Source organism: Myotis lucifugus, unplaced genomic scaffold (assembly GCF_000147115.1).
Source record: "Myotis lucifugus unplaced genomic scaffold, Myoluc2.0 scaffold_31, whole genome shotgun sequence".
Lineage (NCBI taxonomy): Eukaryota > Metazoa > Chordata > Mammalia > Chiroptera > Vespertilionidae > Myotis > Myotis lucifugus.
The window spans coordinates 4,168,402-4,189,994 of NW_005871079.1; positions in this window are offsets into that span (position 1 = coordinate 4,168,402).

A 21,593-nucleotide genomic window follows, 5' to 3' on the forward strand; every position below is an offset into this window, starting at 1 on the left:
GTGTGAACGTGTGTGTGTGGGTGCATGTGTTTGGATAGCAAAGGTGATGGTTTATTATTAGTTTTCTCTTCACAAGAGATCAACTTTTTTTTAAGAGCGGCAATAAATAAATAAATATTTATTTATTTATCTCTTGCTGTGAAATTGATTTGAATCTTAGATTCATGGTCCTTTTTAAATCTGCCACCATGAACTAAATTGTCAACATTTTAAAATAATTTTATTCCCACCTTGATGACCAGTCATCATCTTTTTTTTTTCATTTTAGTACCAATAATAAGAGAAGTTAAATCCAGAAATTTGAATAGATCCCTTTAGATAACTTCCTTATACATTCTTCTCTTTTTATTTTGCTAAATCTCTCTACACACCCCCAGCCCCCAAAACCCCACAGCTGCTACCATGCTCTCTATGAGTCTGTCTCTATTTTTTATTTTTTTGCTTATAAGTTCATTTTGTTCATTAGATTCCACAAGAGGTCAACTTTTTAAAATGAATTATGTAGATCAACTTTCTTTATACGATTTAGGGGTTGAAAGTAGGAAGGAAGTGGTAATGTTATCAGTGGAAGTAGAGTTCTTGGGGTACCTTGAAGAAAAGAATTTCCTGAGGCCCCTTGGGAGGATGGGGTTTTGTGGAAAGCTTTATTGATGATGTAAAATTAAAGAGATTCCCCTCCAACATCCATCCATATCCATCTTGCCATGGGTGAAATCCAATCTTATCTTCATTAGGGCCAGAATTAAGGCCATAGTTTCTGCTCCATATTGAAGTATAGTCCTGTCTAGCATCTGACTAGCTTAGCTTATGTTCCCAGTTACAGTCCACTGAGTGTGGGATCTGCACAGTCATGGGCCACATGACTATGGAGAGAGAACAGGCGAGCACATGGGCGAGTTTTGGTCACAGAGCAAGAGAGAGCAAGAGGCGAGCAAGAGCAAGAGGGAACTCTTTAGAGATTTTAACCAGGAGCTTCTTTAAACTAACCAATGAACCTTCCAAGATTTCCTGCACTTCTGATGGGGTCCATCCCCTAGCCAATCCATTGTTCCCCAGGCTAGACTGATAAGCAAACACATCCCTGACTTCTACTGAATTCATGCCTATCCCCTTCTCCCCTCAACAATCCAGTACCTGATGGGGGAAGGGAGGGGCGTTAATCCCCTTGGAGGAACAATGTTGTTTGAAGCGTCCAAGGTGACCATGCTTACAATGTCTTACTTCCCTTTGCTTTCTTTCTTATATTAACATTAACTAGCTAATTATGATGATAACAGTAAGAAGGAAAGGGAGCAATGTGAGTAAAAACAACCTGCTTGGAGTTGGTCTTTGTTTAGGTTCCCCCCAAAGTACATGGTGAGATAAGGATTTGAGGGCCAGTAGATTCTTTGGGAAGTGACTCCAGGAGGCACTGTGAGGGAGTGAGGATATGAGACAGGGAAGGGAGGAAAGATCAGTCTTGCCCTTTGAGATGGGATGGAATGAGCCTCTGAATGTCACCCTGGGTGTTGAGGATTTTTAGGTTATCCACCAACTCCTACCCTCATTAGTTAAGGGTTGCTCCTGGAGCATATGCCTCCTGGTACTTCAAGCCTGTGACCTTCTTCCCTTGTGTGATCAGAGAGTGCCCTCAAATAAGGAGATGCTGCAGGAAGCCATGGTGGTAAATGGGAACTTCTGCAAGTGACCTTTGAGTAAGGTGGAGGGGATATAGATAGGGCTTTGAGATGATTTATGTATACAAATGCTCGATTTCTTCTGGCTAGGGATCAAAGCAGTAACTACTTTTTGACAAAGAAGGCAAAGTCTTGTTGGCATTCCATATTTTATTTTAATTAGGAAACAGATGGGCATTCTAATAAGTTTTCTGAAAGTTGTAAAACATCTTGCTTAAATATTTTTTAGAGGTAATCAAAAGTATAAACCCAGACAGCTTTAAATTCTTAAAAGGCAAGTACTGCTGTTGATAGCAGGGTTTTCATTTCAGAAGCAACTTATGCCTGACAGGGGAATACAGTGGCATTAATTTGTGTTTTTTTGTTTTGTTTTGTTCTTTTTTGGTATCCTGAATGTAGGCTATAATATTTTTTTCTTTATGGTGGTTTATTTCCCAGTACATTCTTTCCATGAAACACATTACTGTTGAAAATCTGGCTGTTACCTGAATAGTACTACTCAGACTATATAAAGTGAGAATGGATTTAGTGTTTCCTTGTAAGTACTAAGGTACTTGATTCTTATCTCTGATTCTTTTGGTTCTTAAGTCCCTGAAAACAACTCTTTTAAAAAAATATATTTTATTGATTTTTTACAGAGAGGAAGGGAGTGGGATAGAGAGTTATAAACATCGATGAGAGAGAAACATCAATCAGCTGCCTCCTGCACACCGCCTACTGGGGATGTGCCTGCAACCAAGGTACATGCCCTTGACCGGAACCGAACCCGGGACCCTTCAGTCTGCAGGCTGACGCTCTATCCACTGAGCCAAACCGGTTAGGGCTGAAAACAACTCTTAACAATAACTCTGGATGCAGATGGCAAAATAAATGTATTCTTCTTCTTTGTATAGTCTGAAATTTCTCTATTACATATACAGTGTTTTGCTAAATGTCAATATTCAGTTGGAGTCCCTTGAAATCTAAAAAGGCTAAACCAGATAAGAAGGATTAAATATGATCTTATTTTCTACATTAAAGAAAACCTAATTTTCAGAGCCGCAATTTGTAAGAAGCAAGTAATCAGATCATTTCCTTTATCTGTAAGTGTTTCCCAGATGGAACAGCCTATATAAGTATATTATGTTGCTTGAATTGGATGTACATCAAAACCATTAGCTTATTATAAATGCTCCACCAGGGAGATGAGAACTAAAGTCAAGATGAAATTTACTCTTTGAAGAACTCCAACAAGATAAAGCCAAATATGTAGGAAAAAAGCATCTTTTGGAAAAATTTATCAACTATATTTTATATTCTTAGATTTCCATTAAACATTCTAAAGCAGATAATTAAGTGATAGAATAAATTATTAAGTAGGAGATGAAATTGGGAAAAGAGTGTTTATTCTCAGCTCTGCCGGTTTTACTTAGGACCTCTTACTATTATTAGAAGAATAACAATTGCTGCCTGTGTTAATTAAACTCTGGATTATAAGTGACAGAAGTCCAACCTTCAGCATAGCCAAGCCATAGGGAAGGTGAAACTGGGCAGAGGGATAAGTGGAACCAGGGGATTGAACAATGTCAAGATTCTTAGTCCTTCCCTTACACTTCCCTCTTGAGTGTCAACTTCATTCTTATTTATTTATTTTTTTTAGCATAGACTCCATTGAATTTGGTTTATAAATACCCAAGCAAATGAAAACCCAAATGGTCTAATTAAATTGTGGTCAATCAGCTTCTCTATCAGAAAGCAGAATACGGAGCTTCAAATCATGGGATCCATTAGTAGCAGGCTCAAAGCAGCACTATGGGACCATGAGAGGGCCTCCATAATTTTTGTAAGGTGCCATCACTCTGAATGTATTAAAAGATTACTTGTTTATCTTATGGGTTCTATTGAGTCAAGCTATTAAGTAAGCCCAGGACACTAATAAAATGGTGTTGAAACTGGGGTTTGAGATTAACTGTGAAATTAATTTATCCTTGTTATGTATGACCCTCATTTGCCCAAATAACTAAAAATTACATTCTTTTCCTAAGAATAGTCTGGTTTGGGGGAGATAAGAGTATTAATGAAAGAAGAATGGACATGGAATTTCTTAGCAACACTCTCTCCCATTCCTACCTCCATTAGGGTAGACAGAGTCCAGGGTTTGCAATAGCAAAGCCAACCTTCAGCTCGCTCGCTTGACTTAAAAAGTTCAAAACATGTTCTGCTTTATGTTTTAAACTCTTGACTCCTGATTATTATCAGGTAAGAACCATATCAATTATCATAACTGTAATTGCACTGCTTTTAATAATATCTAGAAAATCATGTACATTAATGGTTGAGCTTTTTATCTCTGTTGAAGAACAATTACTCCTAAAAAATTTATTATACTGTGAAAGTAGATGATTTTTGTTTCATTTTTGTGCAAAAGAAATCCCAGGATTGAAGTACTTTAACAAATTGTTTTGGGGAGAAATACATTAAGTTTCTTCGACAACACAATCTTTTAGTGCAGGAGTAATTTTGCATTATAGAAATGCAAATGTTCCTCCCTTCAGGATTAATGTGCTTATTTCTTGACTGATGATCAGCCTCTTTATCTGGCAGGGGTGTGATAAGTCCAGTTTGACTACTTATATATTTTGTTTTATAGTTCCTTTGCTATTTTATTTTGCCTGTGGGCTATAACAGCTTAAAATAATTATTTTAATATCTGGAATGGATAAAAGCAGTCCAAAAAGAAATACAGCCTTGTTTGCATTATATCTCCACTTAGAAGGTAATGGCTGTAATAAGATTAAACTCATACATGAATTAATCATGTTGCTGCTTCATCTTTCCAGCAAAATATTTTTGAACAACTTACAAAAGAACACAGCAAATTTGTAGGTTGTGCTTACTTTTATATCTTTGGTTGTAATATATTTGTTGGTTGAACAGATAGCTATTATTTTTATTGAGGACCACCATGCTAAGGTAATATACAGAGATGGGCAAAGTGGGTTTATAGTTTTTCATATGGGAAAGACATGCAGGTTATGATTATTACAATAGCTTTATTAAATCAAAAGAATGTCATAGTGCAACTGTAAACCTCCTTTGCCCACCCTTGTATTTAAGGTTCTGGTTATAATTCCTGGACTGTGTTTCTTTTCCTTGGTATATAAAAATTTTTTGATAAAAAGATTATTTTCTTAAGAAACAAATGTAATTCCTTTCTTTTTAGTCTTTTTTTCCCCCAGATTTTTTTCTTTTCAGCAACTTTTCCCCTCAACATTATTTCCTTTCTTTGAACACTATCCCAACTATATATATTTTGTGGTATATTCTCAGTGATATTTTGTTCTATGGGAAATAATAATCATAAACATGATTATTATCATCGTTTACTTGATTTTATGTTTAAATATAACTACTTATTATTAACTATGTTGTGAATAAATATTTTAAGGGTCCAAAATTTTTAAAATTGAGGTGAAAAATCACATAACATAAAATTTGTCCCTTTATGTCTTCATTTACATAATGTTTTTGAGGTTCATTCATATTGTAGCATGAATCAGTATTTCATTCCTTCTTATGGCTGAATAATACTCAATTGTATGTATATACCACAGTTTGTTTATCCATTCATCATTGATGCACATCTGGATTGTTTCCACCTTTTGGCTATTGTGAATATGAATAATGCTATTGTGAACATGCATGCACATGTACTTGTTTGAGTAGCTCTTTTCAATTTTGGGGGATATATGCCTTGGAGTGGAATAGCTAGTAATTATATGTTTAATTTTTGAGGAACAGAATTTTTTATTTCAAATTTTGGGCAGATATTTATATCTAGCTGTGCTCGAATCATCTGATGACTCACTACACAAATTTAAAAAGGTGTTCAAGTAAAGACTGTGAAATGAATGCATATGTTATAGAATGTGAATACCAATACTCACCTTAGACCGGGGCAAGTAGGGCTCCTGCCTGGGTTCCAGGCCTAAGAGAGCCCCATGCTTTGGAGTTTCTTTATAAAAAACTTGTAAGACTTCTTTGGACCTGGGATTGGCAGTACATACAGGGTTGACAGAAACAACCATTGAGAGAATCATTAAAAGCCAGCTTCACAGGGGTCCTCTATAACATATTAATTTTTAATCAGATTGGAAAAAGATACTGCATTCCAGTCCTGGCCAGGTTGCTCAGTTGGTTAGAGCATTGTTCTGATATACCAAGGTTGTGGATTTCAATCTCTGGTCAGGGCACATACAAGGAGCAACCAATGAATGCATAAATAAGTGGGACAACAAATCTCTGTCTCTGTCTCTGTCTCTCTCCCTCCCTTCCTCCTTCTCTCTCTATAAAATCAATTAACAAAGAACATTGCATTCCAAACAAAATTATAAGTAATGTCAGCAGAGTCTAGGTCATGAAGAGTTCTATGTCTTGCTTGTAATTTGGATATTATTTCATATGGAAACTGGTTTAGATAGGCTATTATTTAGTAGAGAATCATTTTGAAAGAGCCAAAAGCAGACAAAATGATACCATTTATGAAACCGTTGTAACTGTTCCGGAAGAGATAATGAGGGTGGTAGTACAAAGACTTAATGGATGTTTTCTGCAGTGCTATTATATTTTAAAATTAAAGATGTTCAAATTGTTCATTAACATGGAACTGATTAAAAAGTTATGATACATTCATTCAATGGAAAATAATTCAATTATTATAAATGATGGATTATTTAAGTACACCATCAATTAGATGTTTGTTCAGGCTGCTGAAGAGTCCAGTTTCTTTGCTGATATTTCTACTTCTGTTGGGACACAGTGTAACCTCCAAATTCAGGTAATTCAGGGTACTGAGCAAGACTCTGTCCTTGGTAGGAATCATCATGATGGTTGAGGCCCCATCTGCCATAATTCTGATCCTGCAATCATGACTTAGAATGTTAGATCAAGAACTATTCTAGCATCAACTTTTTGTGTCCAAGATCATCCCTTTTCTTTCAGTTTGCTCCAAATGCAAGCACAGCTGTCTTCCTCAGCTACCTCAAATTATGTTCTAGTATAGACCCACTGGTCCAGCCTGAGATCTCAATAGTCTACAGCAGTTTTCAAAGTGTGGGTCATCCAGCCTTAAATAACCCTATGCCATTATATTATGTCTCGTGTGTGTGTGTATGTGTGTGTAGGGGAGACATAGAAAGCCTTGTAATAGTAATAATAATAATCTTTCCTTTGAAACATCTTTTTCTTTTCCCTCCTCAAGGACATAGTCTACTTAGATTACTTGATTAAACTCAGCAGTTAACATCTCAATAAGTTCTTTTTACATTCAGATATAAGGTGGCCTCCCATTTTTTTCTCCAAAAACAGTGACTGGATAAGTACCTTACACTGATGTAACTAAAGGATATATCCTAGTAGTTTTTCTAAACATAGGATAGCTTCAGAGGTCTTCCAAATGTACAGAAATTCCCTAAAATATATTTTATTTTTAAAATAATAAAAACGTTAACATAGAACTTTGCTTATCATCGGGCTGATTGATGTTTACTGCAGCAGTTAAGAAGCTACAATTTCATGACTTCTCTCATTCAAGAGGAATCATTGGTTTTCTTTCAAGTAAAAGAGTGTCAGTAGTCTTCATAATTAAAGGAAAATGTGTTTAAGTTTTCCAAGTATTATGAGTTTGGATTTTATTCATATTATTACATTTCTTATGAAGGACCTAAATTGAAGTCTTGGAATTAGCTGTCTTTAAACATTTAATTTGTATTTTCATGAAAAGAGCACGTGCCTGTAGTTAAAATGTCAAACAATGCTAAAAAGCTTATGAAATCCAAAAAAGACTTCTATTTTATTTTATTTTTAGATCTTTACTTTTTTGCTTTCACTTGTCTTCTCTGACCATTGCCGATCTACTTTCCAGAGGTATCCCTCTTTAATTTTTTTAATTTATATTTTCTGTACTTATCTCCATATTTCCAAATAATATATCTGTCTCTTTAGTCTTAAATCCTAGACATTTATTGACTTCCTATTATGGAAGATGAGAGTTTTAGCTCTTTATCAACTTTTTATTTTTATTCATCCATTGATTCATATCGTTTGGTTAAGTCTGTGATTACAGTTTTAAATTATAGATTTAAAAAATATGTTTTTATTTTTAGAGAGAGAGTGAGAGGGATAGGGAGATAGAAATGTCGATGAGAGAGAAACATCATTGATCGGCCTCCTGCACGCCCCTACTGGGGATCGAGCCTGAAACCTGGGCATGTGCCCTGACCAGGAATTGAACTGCTGACCTCTTGGTTTCTTGGTCAACGCTCATCCTCTGAGTTACACTGGCCAGGCTCCATTGCTTTTCAGAAAGAGTGGGAAGGAGGGAGGGAAGGAGGAAGGAGGAAGAGAGAGAAAGAGAGGGGGGGGAGAGAGAGAGAAAGAGAGAGAAAGAGAGAGAGAGAGAGAGAGAGAGAGAGAGAGAGAGAGAGAGAGAGAGGAGAGAGAAAGAAAGAGGAAAAAGAGAGAAAGAAAGAGAAAAAGAGTGAGAGACATCAATGCGAGAGAGAAAAAAAGAGGAAAAAGAGAGAAAGAAAGAGAAAAAGAGTGAGAGATCAATGCGAGATAGACACGTTGACTGCCTGGCTCCTGTATGTGCTCTGACTGGTGTCAGGGAGCAAACTGCAACCCAGATACATGCCCTTGACTGGGAATCGAATTTGAGACCCTTCTGGGTGAGGGCCGACACTCTAACCACTGATCAACACCATCCAGGGCTAGAAGAATTTCTTGACTTTACCTTCCCACTATTTCATTGAAACTTCTATTTGTGTTATCATATTTTAATTACTAAATTGTATACCCTTTTTCTAATCATTTATAAAAATAGCATCTTGTTTTTTCATGAATGCAATACTTCTTTTTTCCCTCTGATGATAATATAGCTATTTTTATCTTAAAGTTTCTTTTACTGTTCTCTGAATTAAAATTTTGGAAAAAATTGTTTTCCTCAAATTTCCTTATCTCTTTGTTTCCCTCTACCTTTCATGTTGGAGGCATTGTTCATTTGCCTCGAATGCCCCATGGCTGTCCATTCACATTGATGGCTAAAAACTGATTAAAAGCCACTGTGCGTTGATATTGTTGACTGATATGTCTCTAGGACAGTCAGATGATTATCCAGCTTTTTGGTTGAAAATCCTCACATGTCAGACTCTGTAGGTTTTTTTTCTGGGAAAAGATTCAATTTTACCAGGAAAAGATTCTCCAATTTACTGTTTGGGGAGTAAAGACTGGATTGCTAGAATTCTGAAACTGGACAAGGGGGGTTTGGGAGAGGTCTCTCTGTTCAGCATATCAGTTTTCCTAGTAGTTCCTGGCTTTGTTCAGCATCTCTTTTGTATCTGGTGTCCTCACTTCTGTAGTCTCTTTTGTTCATTCTACCCCAGCGTGTACTGTCCATCTCATGCAGGGATTAGGAGGGTGTTCATCTGTTAGTGTGGGGTAGGGACCTGGGTCAAATTGCTTCTCATACAGACTTCCACATAATCTCTCTTTTCAGCTCTCTGCACCAGGTGTCTCTAATTATTGACTTATTTATTTATTTTTATTATGTTGGCTTGTTTCTTGGCTGAACGGTTGTTACTGTTCTTCCATGATTTTTCCATCTTAATATAGTCTGGCTCTGGGTTACTAGTATACATGTCTTATAAAATGGAGATTGTGCTTCTGTTTCTTATGCACATTGATATTTGGGGGTTAATTTTAGAGCATAGAATGGAAAGGAAATGTTTGACATTCTTAATGTATATAATATATATTCACTTCTCAAATCTTTATTCTTTATAATAAAAGCATAAAGAGAAACTTATGCATTTGCTAGTTATTTATCTCTATTGGGGATGTTGGTTGGTGTTTCTCTTTAATTATGAGGTATGTTTTGTTCCTTTGACAATGAGAAATATAAGATGCCCAAAACCTGTCTGACCAAACTAGCCTTAGTTATATGAACATAAAAAATTTATTCCTGAGACAGTTGTTAATATAAAAACATAACTTAAATGAACAGTTATGCTGGTAACTAAAAATTAGAATGAATTAATCATTCAAAACGTGTTATTAAGTGCTAGGCTTTGAGACTACAGAGAAGAATGCCTAAACTATATACTCTGTGAGAAGAAAAAGTCAGAAGTTGTTACCCATCAAAGCCTTTTGTACCCTGCTCACAAAATCAGGGGGACTTTCCTTTTTTGCTCTTCTCATTAGTTCCAAGGTTGCATGTTGCTCTTCTGTCTGTGATATTTTCACCTTTGCATGGTTTCCATTGCAACCAGATCCATTGGTCTTGATGTAGGTTATTATATGAGAGTAGTAGGAATCACAGTTAACTAACACAGAAGTTCAGGAAATATTGCATTAATTTTTTAATTAATTGAGTTTTTCCAGGAAATAACTCAGAAAAAAAGTTGTGGCCCCCAAACTCTGGGCAATGTGATTCAACCTCACTCAAACTTGACCCCCTCAACCCAGTTCTGCAGTCTTCACTTACATTATCAAATTGCAGTTATCAAATATGGTTGTACATGTGGAATCTGGAGGCAATAGCCTATTATAAATAGGCTATTTCTTTTCCCTCCTCAAGGGCATAGTCTACTTAGATTACTTGATTAAACTCAGCAGTTAACATCTCAATAAGATATAAATAATAATATAATTATATTTATAATATTATCTTGGCTGTGATAGTTCTTAGCTCTGTGATTTCAGGCAGCTACTTACCATCTCTGTGCCTCTTTTTTTGTCATTTGTAAAACGGAGAAATAATAGCATCTACTCAGATGGTTGTTGGGCATTAAATGAGTCAATATATGATAATTATTTGGAGGGGCGTCTAGGATATATAATATAGCATATGATTAACTATTACTATCATTACTTCTATATTTGGACTATATTGAGATTGACAGTTGTCTGACTTTCAGATAAATGGTGTATTTTTATTTTCTTGCAAATACCTCTTCCATAGTGTCTTTGTGGTGTGGAGAGGAGAGCTGAGTCTGGCGTGAGAAGCCCTGGCTTTCTGAAGGATTAACTTCTAAATCACAGTTTCTTCATCTATAATTCCAGAGAACTCTTCTTTCCTGTCACTATTTCATCATTTTTATGCTCTGATTCATTTCTCAATAACCTATGCAGAAATAGGCCTCTTTTGTAATATGGGGAAGATTTCCTTCCCTGTAATCTGGTGGTTTATAGATCAGCAGCTGAATTTATTCAACAGTTGAATGCATTGGCTCTTCCTGATCTTGGAAGAACTGGAACACAGGAGAAGCGAAGAACCCTGCCTCTTGTTGTTATATTATAAAGGCATTTTATTTCTCACTGGACAACATTGTTCTATCATTCTGCTATTGCCTTTGCTTCATAGAATATTCTCATTTTTTTCAACAACCCAGGTCTTTTTATTTCCTGTCTTGTGTTTAGATTCTGCCTTAGTTGCATGATTTCACTTCTCCTTGTGAAAAAAAGCTAACACTCATACAGAATTGAAAATGAGAATGGTGATTGTCTCATTAATTGCCTTTCCTAAGTATTGTGTTAATTGGTAGCATCTCTATGTGGCCTGCTTCTTTCTTATGTGTTAGATTATAGCAACTTGGTGTCTGGGATACCAAATGGGACCTTTCTGTTGGGGAATTATATCACAGCTTAGAATAATTTAAATATTTAAAAATGAATTTTTAGGTCTTGTGTTAGGAGGGAGAAAAAAAGGTAGAGAAATAATGTTTTACAAAATGCTCTCCCTGATGTTGCTCCCTCCAATTCTTGCCCTCTGAGAAGTAGCAGGTCTGATATTTACTTTAGAGATGAGACTGAGGCCTCATTAACAGAGTCGTTTACCCAGAGTCACATAGCTAGCATCTGGGAGAGCTGGGGCTTGAACCCTGCTCTTTTGACAGCCTCATAATATCTGTGCCAGGACACTGCAGTTGTGAGTTATCAAGCGGAAGCTAGATTCTTTGGTTGTTAATGATCTTCCTGCCTTCGTTTCAGTGATGTTGCCAGTGTACCAGTGTTAGAAATAAGTAAGCAATATGGGCAGAGTGTTCCAAGTCCAGAGGACCCTGATCACAGCTAATGATGTCAGGGAGTATGCGCCTGATGCACTGGGCTCCAGGGAAAGAACTGAAACTATGAATCAAGTACAGCTTTTTCTGCAGGTGTGATGGCCAAACCATCCCAGAGCAAAAATGACCATGATTCTTGGGCAAACTTATTGGTGATGGTTATTCTACAGAGGACATGGTTGCATTGTATCTTCAACCTGATTGGAGAGGTAGGGAAGAATTGGGAAGGCTCATCCCCTCCAGATTTGGAGACAGTGCTCAGGATTGTGACCACCTCTTTTTAACAGCAGAGAGGGCTGTAGATGTGTTCAGAACTGTGGTTAGACAACATGTGGTAGAGGGAATTTGCATTTTAACTTGCACAGAGGATTGCACATTAAGGCTGGAGTAAATCTTGGATATCATTTTACAGGTGGGAAGACTGAGGCCCCCAAAAGCAAAGTGACATGTCTGAGGTCACATGCAAATTAGTGGCAAAGCAGAGCCTAGAATCTAGTTATTTTTCCTTCTTTGTTGTTCTTTCCTCTGCAGGGAACATTAAAGCACTGGTTTCAATTTGGACTTGCACATTGGAAATACCCTGGGAGCTAAAAGTGCTGGTGCCTGGGTCCCTCCCACCCTGAGGCGCCATTCTGATTTAGTTTCTGTGGAGCATGGCCTGGGCATTTGGATTTTTAAAATTTTTTATCTTTATTGTTGAAAATATGTCTTCCTTCCCCCCCTTAACCCTCCTATACCCTGCTCCACTCCTCAGGCCTTCACCATACTATTGTCTGTGTCCAGACAATATCCTATATAATAAAAGCCTAATATGCAAATTATCCCCTCGGCCAGGAGTTCGACCAGGAGTTCAACTGGGAGTTCGACCAGGGGGCGGGGCTGGCAGCGGCAGGGGGCTAGGGGAAGGGAGGCACCCTGGCCGGCAGTCGGCAGCTGCTAGGGACCCTACCCGTGCACGAGTTACATGCACTGGGCCTCTAGTATGTATATAACTTCTTAATCTAAAAGCTTTCCAGGTGACTCTAATATGCAGCAATGTTTGAGAACCTTGGACTAGTGGTTCTCAAACCTAGCAAACATTAAAATCACCATGTGAGTTTTGAAAAAGTATGTATCTCTGAAGTCCCACCCCAACACAGTCAAATCAGAATCTCTGGAAAGAAAATTAAAGAGATTAGAAGAGGGAGAATCTTTTGATGGAATCCACTCTCTTTCATTCTCTCTTTTAATCTTAAGTCTTGACTTCCAAAGTTAAGCCTGCTCTGCTGTACTACCACTGCCGTGGTTAGGTGTTGTGGGCTCTCAAAAGGGGGCAAGACTTCTTGATTTCAGCTGCAAACAGTCTTTCTTCCTGGTTTTTATTTCAGTGATGCTGTTGCTTGTGTTGGATTGTTAGAAACTAATGAGAAGGGGGGCAGAGCATCGAAAGCTTGAGGACCCTCTCTGATGCCCATGTGTCCATTCCCATTGGACCGCTGCTTATGGTGGTTCAATTAACCTGGGAAGCTTTTGTAAAAACACTTTGGCACTATCCCTCAAATATTCTTATTTAACTGGTCAGCTTGTGGCTTGGGCTTTAGTAGTTTTAAAAAGTTCCCAGGTGCATTCAGGAGTTGGAAGAGCATTAAAGGCTACCGGATTCAATGCATTTCACTCACACACTCAGGGACTGGGCAATTATGTCACCCAGCATGGAAGCATGTCTTTGCTGTGCTCAGCCTGTGAGAGAAGAATTCAGTGTTACATTATCAGGTGACCATGTTCTCATTCCGCACATTGCTGTTGAGCTCCATTAGCTCAATTTGGAAATAATGGCTCTCTGTGCTCCCTGCCCCGCACCCCAGGAATTCAGGGTCAGGGTTCACATCAAGTGTGATGCTGAGGAGCCTATTGGTGTTTGTGTAGGAGTTGTGAGGAGACTGTAGGAGTTCAGCTTCTATCCACGCTGGCCTCCTGGGCCATTGACCATCACATACTTTGGGTTTCAATAAAAATGATTATGTTGCAGTCAAGTAAGAAACCAAAGCCTTCCCAGTAGAGGCAGCTGCAGGGAATAAGAGGCAGTAGATCAGGAAGATCTTAGGATGTCAGAAGCTCTATGTTTTGACTTTGATTCTTTAGAGGGAACCCAACATCATCCTTCCAGCCTCCAGAGCTCAGCTTTCTCAGAGTGGCTTTTCTACCTTTCATAAAGGTGACTGAAAAGGCCCAAGTGTTCATGCCAGTCCTGATCTCTCTGGATCTGGAAAATATGGAAACGGGATCTTGTGGTGCTTAAAGTTCCCATTTGGAAGGTATTGTGGAAAAATATGAAGCCAATCAGAGAGGGGGAAATATCATGGAAGCTTCCTTGGCTTTCTGTCTGCTTGGTGCACACAATGCAAATGGGATTGGGGGCTGGCAAGTCTTGGCCCAGTTATCCTCAGTACCTCATGTCTCCTCAGTGTGGACTGCTCCTCTTTTGCCAATCCCTGCGCCTCCCTTCTGCTGAGTTAAGCATTGCTCTCATTTACTCTCTTTCCCAAACACGTTGTTGCTTCTTTTAGGCAATGTCATACATGTCACGTCTTTCTCCCCCTTCAGACTAAGTTCTCTCAGGCAGTGCAGCACTTCTACATAGTTGATGCTCACAGAATTTTTGTTATGAAATAAGTAAATGATTGAAAAGGTCTTCTGCTCTTTCTTCTATTTTCTTGATTTGGGTGCTGAAAGCATTTCCTCCCTGTGTTCTTAAAGTTAATGTTTAAATGAGGCCTTTGTGGACTGTGGTTGTAGCAGTGGAAGAGTCTCAAGCCTATCCTTTCTTAAAGGTTTTTAAGTCCAAGAAGTTAGCAGAGCTGGAGAGTTGAGAAGAGAACTTTGGAGCCAACCTCAGTGACCCTGGAAAGATTTCACATACGGGCTGTAAGGTGGGGGAACTGACTGAAGCAAGGCAAAGAAATAAAACCCTTCACCACTACATGAACAGAGCCAGAGAGAGGGCCTCACCTCCCTCAGTGCCTGGCATTTGGCAGACATGCAGTAAATGTTTGTTGGATGAACTTGTCTAATATAACCTAAGAAGGCACCAATTTTCAAAGGCTTTAAGTAGCTTCTAATGTGCGGCTTGGCTCCATTTCTGTTGCTTTCCTAGCATGACGGAGACCCTATTAAGTTGAGGTGATTCATTAGTCATTGCCAGAACAGTTTTATTGGGATGACTATTACCATGTATTTAACTTCTCAGATCCCTGTAGCATTTTATTGCTGATTATTGTTCCACTAATCCATTTCAAGGGTGATGGAGTTGTATTCAGTTTTAGCAAGGGCCAATCTATTCAGCTAGCTGCATGCCCAATGAGCTCCTGGTTACAATCCCCACAGAGACCCTCCCAGAATATATCAGGACCTTTAATTATGTGGTGCTAATAGACATCACACAGTTTCTTTTGACATTTTCACTAGACAAGTATTATAGACATGTGATTACCATTGTGTAGAAAACTTACTACTGAGGGTATAATTAAGATAGGTTTCAAGGGACCAGCATCCAGGAAATTATTGAGTGCTTTTAGAAGAGAAATAAAAGATGACTGACGGGTATCTAGGACTTGTATGTTTACACATATACCTCACAGAAATCAATGATTAAACAGAGGCTTTTAAAAAATATATTTTTATTGGTTTCAGAGAGGAAGGGAGGGGGAAAGAGAGAGAGAAACATCAATGATGAGAGAAAATCATTGATCGGCTGCCTCCTGCACGCCCTACTGGGCATGTGCCCTTTACCGGAAATTGAACCTGGGACCCTTCAGTCTGCAGGCTGACACTCTATCCACTGAGCCAAACCAGCTAGGGCTTTGTTTTGATCTCCTTGAAAGAGTTCTAGAAATTCTCGTGATCTAAGATACATTCACATATAAAGGAGGAAGGCAAATATCTCTGAAATAAATATAGTTGTAAATCAAGGCTTTGGTGGTTGCAAAGTGTTATACAGGGTGTCCCAAAAAATGTATACACACTTTAACAGCTGATAGCTCAGTTTTGAAAATGAAATGTATTTTAATAAACACATTAATTATTCAAAGTATGTATATATATTTTTTGGAGGGACTCCCTATATATGTCATTCTAAGACAGAATTTTTGATGTATGTAGCAACTTCAGTACGATGTTTTCAGGTGTTTCCTTAGCAGCTGTAGGAATATCTTTTTTGGAGGGGAGAAATGATAGTGTATTTGGGACCCTAATATATATGATACATAAAAGAATTGTTTCAGTTAATCCAGAGTTTGCTGTTCCCACAACCCCACTTTGTAGGTCTCTGTCCCCACATACCATCCATTCAGAAGCACCTTTCTGGAACCCTTAGGCTCTACACAGTTCACAGTTTAAAAACTATTGCCCATTGAGTAGAGCTTATAGAAGAATTGTCTGGAGTAAAAATGGACCCTGTTTCTTCCCTGAAAAGACACATAGGTAAACTTTCAGTCACCTCTTTTTCCCCTGAACTTTATTCTGTTCAATAGCAGTGGTCATAGCTGATAGATCAGCCCAATTTTAAAACATTTCATTTGTTTAATCTTTAGTGTTGTTGCTAAGGGAGATCCTCAAGAAATGCATTTTCAGTTCTTGTGACAATCCCAGTGTAGATAGCAGGTGCGAAGTGTAAAGTAGTGGTGTCAGAATCTCTTATTATCCTAATGTGCAATAACAGTTCAACATGTATAAAATAGAAGATACACCGTAATAGCCATGCTCTCATGAAACATCTTTGCTAGGTTTTTTTAGAAGAAAGGATTCATTCCAACATCTGACAAAGTATTTCACACATAGGGATTATTCAATAAATAATTGAAGCTTAAATTAAGAATAATTTATATATTCTGATTTTAAGATTTTGAGGCAGACATTATGTAACATTTTATTCTCTATCATGACTTAGCAGAGTGATCACATTTTGGGCAGTTGTATAGAGGAAAGGGCACTGAATGAGAAGTCTCATCATCTGGGCCACAGTCTTACCTTGGCATAAATGAGTTGATGTGCCATCAAAGCTCAGAGAGTTCAAATTATTTGCCTAGGTTTTTTATCTATAAAAACAAGGAAGTTCAGCTTGATCTAAGGTTCCTTTCAACTGGAGCCTTCCACAAACATCCATGATCTATTGTGTTTTCTATTGTGCTACTCAGCTACTGCCTATAATACATGTGGGTGAACTCAACTGGAGAAACCAACCTGGTGATTCATGCTGCTGCAGTCCCAGTTCTCATTAGAAGACCCTTTTCCAGTCATGCCAGCTTAAACTGTGCTTTGCGAACTCCTCCCTCATGGGAAATCTTGCTTGATTCAGAAGAGGATTTCTGCATTCTTGTTCATGGCCCTCAGCAGAACAGAGCATTTATCCTGCTGCTTGTTATACTAGGTCAGTGGTCGGCAAACTGCAGCTTGCGAGCCACATGCGGCTCTTTGGCCCCTTGCGTGTGGCCACGAAGTTTTAATCGCACTGTACGTGCGTGCCCACACGTGGTATTTTGTGGAAGAGCCACACTCAAGGGGCCGCAGTTTGCCGACCATTGTACTAGGTGATTAGCAAGTGTGTTTCTGTTAAGCAGCCCATGGTTAGATTCTGCACATCAGCTGCCTTATTGACTTCTTCTGCTTGTCGTGGATCTATATTTTTGTGGAATCATTTATATCTTCCAAAATATTCATTATGATACATAAAATGAACCACACTTGACATTTTTAATACCATAATTATCTTTTTATAATAGTTAGAGTGTAGTGCTTTTATCCACAGTACCTTGTCTTAGGTAATTACTTGTTTAATCTCTAAATCTTCCTGACTCAGAGCCTTCTCTAGTGTATCTACATTTCTCTCTAATATCCACATCTATTCACTCTTGTTTCATTTCTTTCTGCTTACGTGTCACTTCTCTGTACCAAAACTCTTTTTCTTTTCTTTTTTTTAAAAAGGGCACGTAGGTATTATCCCAGGTACTTAGCTGAGAGATTTTTGTGAACAGCATGAATCTAATTGTAAAAGTCCCCTTCAGGGGTCTTTTTCAAATGTTAGTGTCAATAAAAACCACCAAATTTGTTTTGTTTATTAAAATACTAATTTGGCACTTATTCCCTAAGGATTTTGATTCAGTTGTTCTGGGGTGTGTTACATCAACAATCTCAGGTGATTCTGATGGAAGAGAACATTCTGCTGTAGGGTGGGATGTGGTGCTCCGTGCCAGGGCCCAGTACTGTGTGGTCCCCATAGGGTTAAGTCTGTTCTGGGGCATGGACTGCACTCATTATTCTCTTAGGCCAGTTATTTTTGTAGCTTTCACAGATGAGGCATCACTTCTGGAAGCATTCCTCTTTTTCCTAGACGACTTTTATGTAGGCTGATTCTTAGGAATCACTTCTTAAAAGAAACAACACAATTAGATTTAAACCTTCATAACATCTCCCAACCAAATGTCTATAAGGAAGTAATATATGGATTTTATTGTTTGGATTTAGAAAAGTAATACCCTAAGAAAAACAATGATACAAGAATAAATAGGTGAGATACTAGAAGGAAAGCAGATATGTATGTATTCAATAAATAATATATCCTAGATTTAATAAATGCTTCCAAGGGCTTCATGCATTGAATGGTCACTTCACTCTCTGAAAATTAATACATAATCTCCTTCCAGGTGCAAGTAATCAGAAGCATTCTCATTAAACTTTTACTCCTTAGACTTCTCTACCCCTAATGAAGCCCAAATGAACATTCTAGAAGGTATTTATTCAACCATAGTTCCAGGTCATTTACATTTAAGTCCCCTGAAAGTGTGATTGAAAAATGCAGATTTCTGGGTTCCATCTTAAATACAGTGAAATACAGGGAATAAATTTTGGGACTGAAACCTGCATTTTTATAAAGCTGTTGAACCCATTCTTATGCATACTAAAGACTGAACAGAGCAGCTTAAAGATGCTGCTATAATAATGTAGAATTCAGTAGTTCTTCAAAACAAAACAAAACAACCCCTGAGAAGTGGTGAGAAAGAAGTACCCCAAATTTTAGAAATGTCAGGAAGCTGAGATTTTCAGCAAGTGTCTGAACCCGTGGTTGTGAGATTGGCACTAACAGTCAATGATTCTTAAATTGGGAGCCAGTTCTTTCCTGAAAAGTGCTGCTCAAGTTTTTCTGTTTAGAGACAGGACAACTCTGTATTGTGAACTGATCTTAGCTAATTTAACAGTTCAGCAATATCCAGACCCATTTGTTAAAATTCCACATATGTCTATTCCCTCCACAATATTTCTACTAGGTGGTATTTTATACTGAAAACAGACTTAGACCAAATTCTGCCAAACCTTCCCATTTTATTAGCAAGGAGACACCAAAAGAGTCATGCTACCTATCCTTATAAACTCAGAAAAGTCCTTATTTCTCTGACTTTTGGCTTTTTTTGTAAGACTCTTAAATGAGAGGTTCACTGTAAGGCTGATGCAACACCATGGTGGTGACTAGATGCTGACTTTATTTGGGTCAGATGGCAGTCCTCTGTGAAGTAGGAAGGACACAGGATTAAGGGAGAGCTCTGGGTCGGCCCAAGGATCAGGCTACTGGGGTTGTTGATTTTATTCTCCTGGTTCAAGAAAGGTTGATGAGGCCCTAACAATCTTCCTAGTCCACGATATATTCTGAATTCCACTTATTTCCATTTATTTTACCAAAGAAAAATAATTTCTAACAACCCTTATGCTAGTAAACAAGCCATCTGGTGTTGATTCCAATAACCATTTTTGAAGTTCTTACTAAAATCCTCTGGAGGGTGGTATTCCTGATAAGTGTATTTCAAATACTAAACAGATGCCTATTTAGTCATCACACAACCTATTTAAAAATAGATGTCACACAGTGTGTTTTGAAGTAAGTCACCAAACAGCTAGGATTAGCACATGACTGAAGTTTCCTTTTTATGTAATGGGCTGGTCTCAAAGTTTAGTAGTACCTTAGCAATCCATGTAAAGGTCCTAACTAAAGGTGGAATAGTACTGAAGTTCCCAATCAAGTTTGGGGTATCATGTGTTTTAGATAGAGGATTTAAAATCTGAAGGCATAATATTGGGGAAACCACAGTTCCATTATACAGCTCCAGCCTTCCGCCTCCTCCCGCAAGGGGGCAGCATTACCCTCAATTGAGAACTGTTAAAAATTGTAATCTAGTCAGTTTGTGTTGCTAAAAGGATTCAGATACCCATCCTGTTAAGTAGAACACCTAAATGGGTAGGTGCAAAGTTGGGCTTAAAGTTATTTAGCAGCTGCTGGGAAAGCAGATCTGTCCTATGAGTGGAAAGACCTGGGAGCTGGGAGTAGGTGGGGGCTGAGGAGGTAAACAGATGGGGAGCCATCAGCCAACAAGACAGTTAGGTTAACTGAGGTGGCAAAACTAGCTAGACAGTTTTGCTGTCAGGGTGACAGAAAGGATTTGAAGAACAGAAAAGGCTAATATGGGATTTTATGTTTGTTGTGTGATGTAGAACGGAATCCCTTCCGTCTTAGGTGCTCAGCAGGGGCATGAAATTGACACCAGAGGTGACTGCTAATGTGAATCTCCTGGACATTTACACAAATATTACTAAAGGCAGTGGACCTTTCCCACTGTGGGGGGTGGGATTTTGAGAATATCTTGTTTATTTTATTTTTAAATTATTTTTAAAAATATATTTTTATTGATTTCAGAGAGGGAGAGGGAGAGAGAGAGAGAGATAGAAACATCAATGATGAAAGAGAATCATTGATTGGCTGCCTCCTGCACGCCCCCCCCCCCCAATGGGGATTGAGCCGCAACCCAGGCATGTGCCCTTGATCAGAATCGAACCCAGGACCCTTCAGTCTGCAGGGTGATGCTCTATCCATTGAGCCAAACCAGCCAGGGCTAGAATATCTTGTTTACATTTTAAGTCACAAAGTGACCCTATCCTCAGGCAAAGACTAGTTAGTGTCTTATTTCAACAGATATTTCTGGAGGACCTATTATTTACCTAGCTAGGTGCTGGTAAATTATCAAAAGGAAAGATTGAGCAGTCTAGCTTTCCGAGAACTTATTTTCTCTCTAGGGAAACACAGTATTTCTTTTTAAATGTGTGACATATTGGTGATCATTGTCTCCAAGCAGCTGCTCAGTCCAGTTCAGGGCACTTGGGATGGACTGGCCTAGAACCATACTGAGCAGCTCTGGCTGCACATTGGAATCACTTAGGGCAGCGGTTCTCAACCTGTGGGTCGCGACCCCTTTGGAGGGTGAAAAGAGAAAGCAACGTTACTTAGCATCAGGGCATTAGGATTACATTATGTGCTATTCCTAGGTCTTTTTATTGATCTCCAAATAATTGAAGCATGATGATCCTCTCTAAAATTTTTAGACCATCCTGCATATCAGAGATTTACATTACGATTCATAACAGTAGCAACATTACAGTTATGAAGTAGCAACGAAAATAATTTTATGGTTGGGTCACAACATGAGGAACTATATTTAAAGGGCCAGACGGTTGAGAACCACTGACTTAGGGAGTCAGTTAAAGTGTTTAAGACACACAAAAACACATATATTCCTAACCCAACATTATTGGTGACCTCTGTATTTTTCTTTTCTTCATGTTCCAGATGTAAATCTAAGAAACTTAAGTTTCCCTTATTACTCCTATTTTTCAGGGATGCACAAAAGTCACATTCTTTCTTTTAGCTTTCACATGTGTGTAACAAGGCAATGAGATTTCATTATAAAAATCCCAATACCACAAGAAGTCATCTATAATTATAAGAACACCAGGGTTCAAG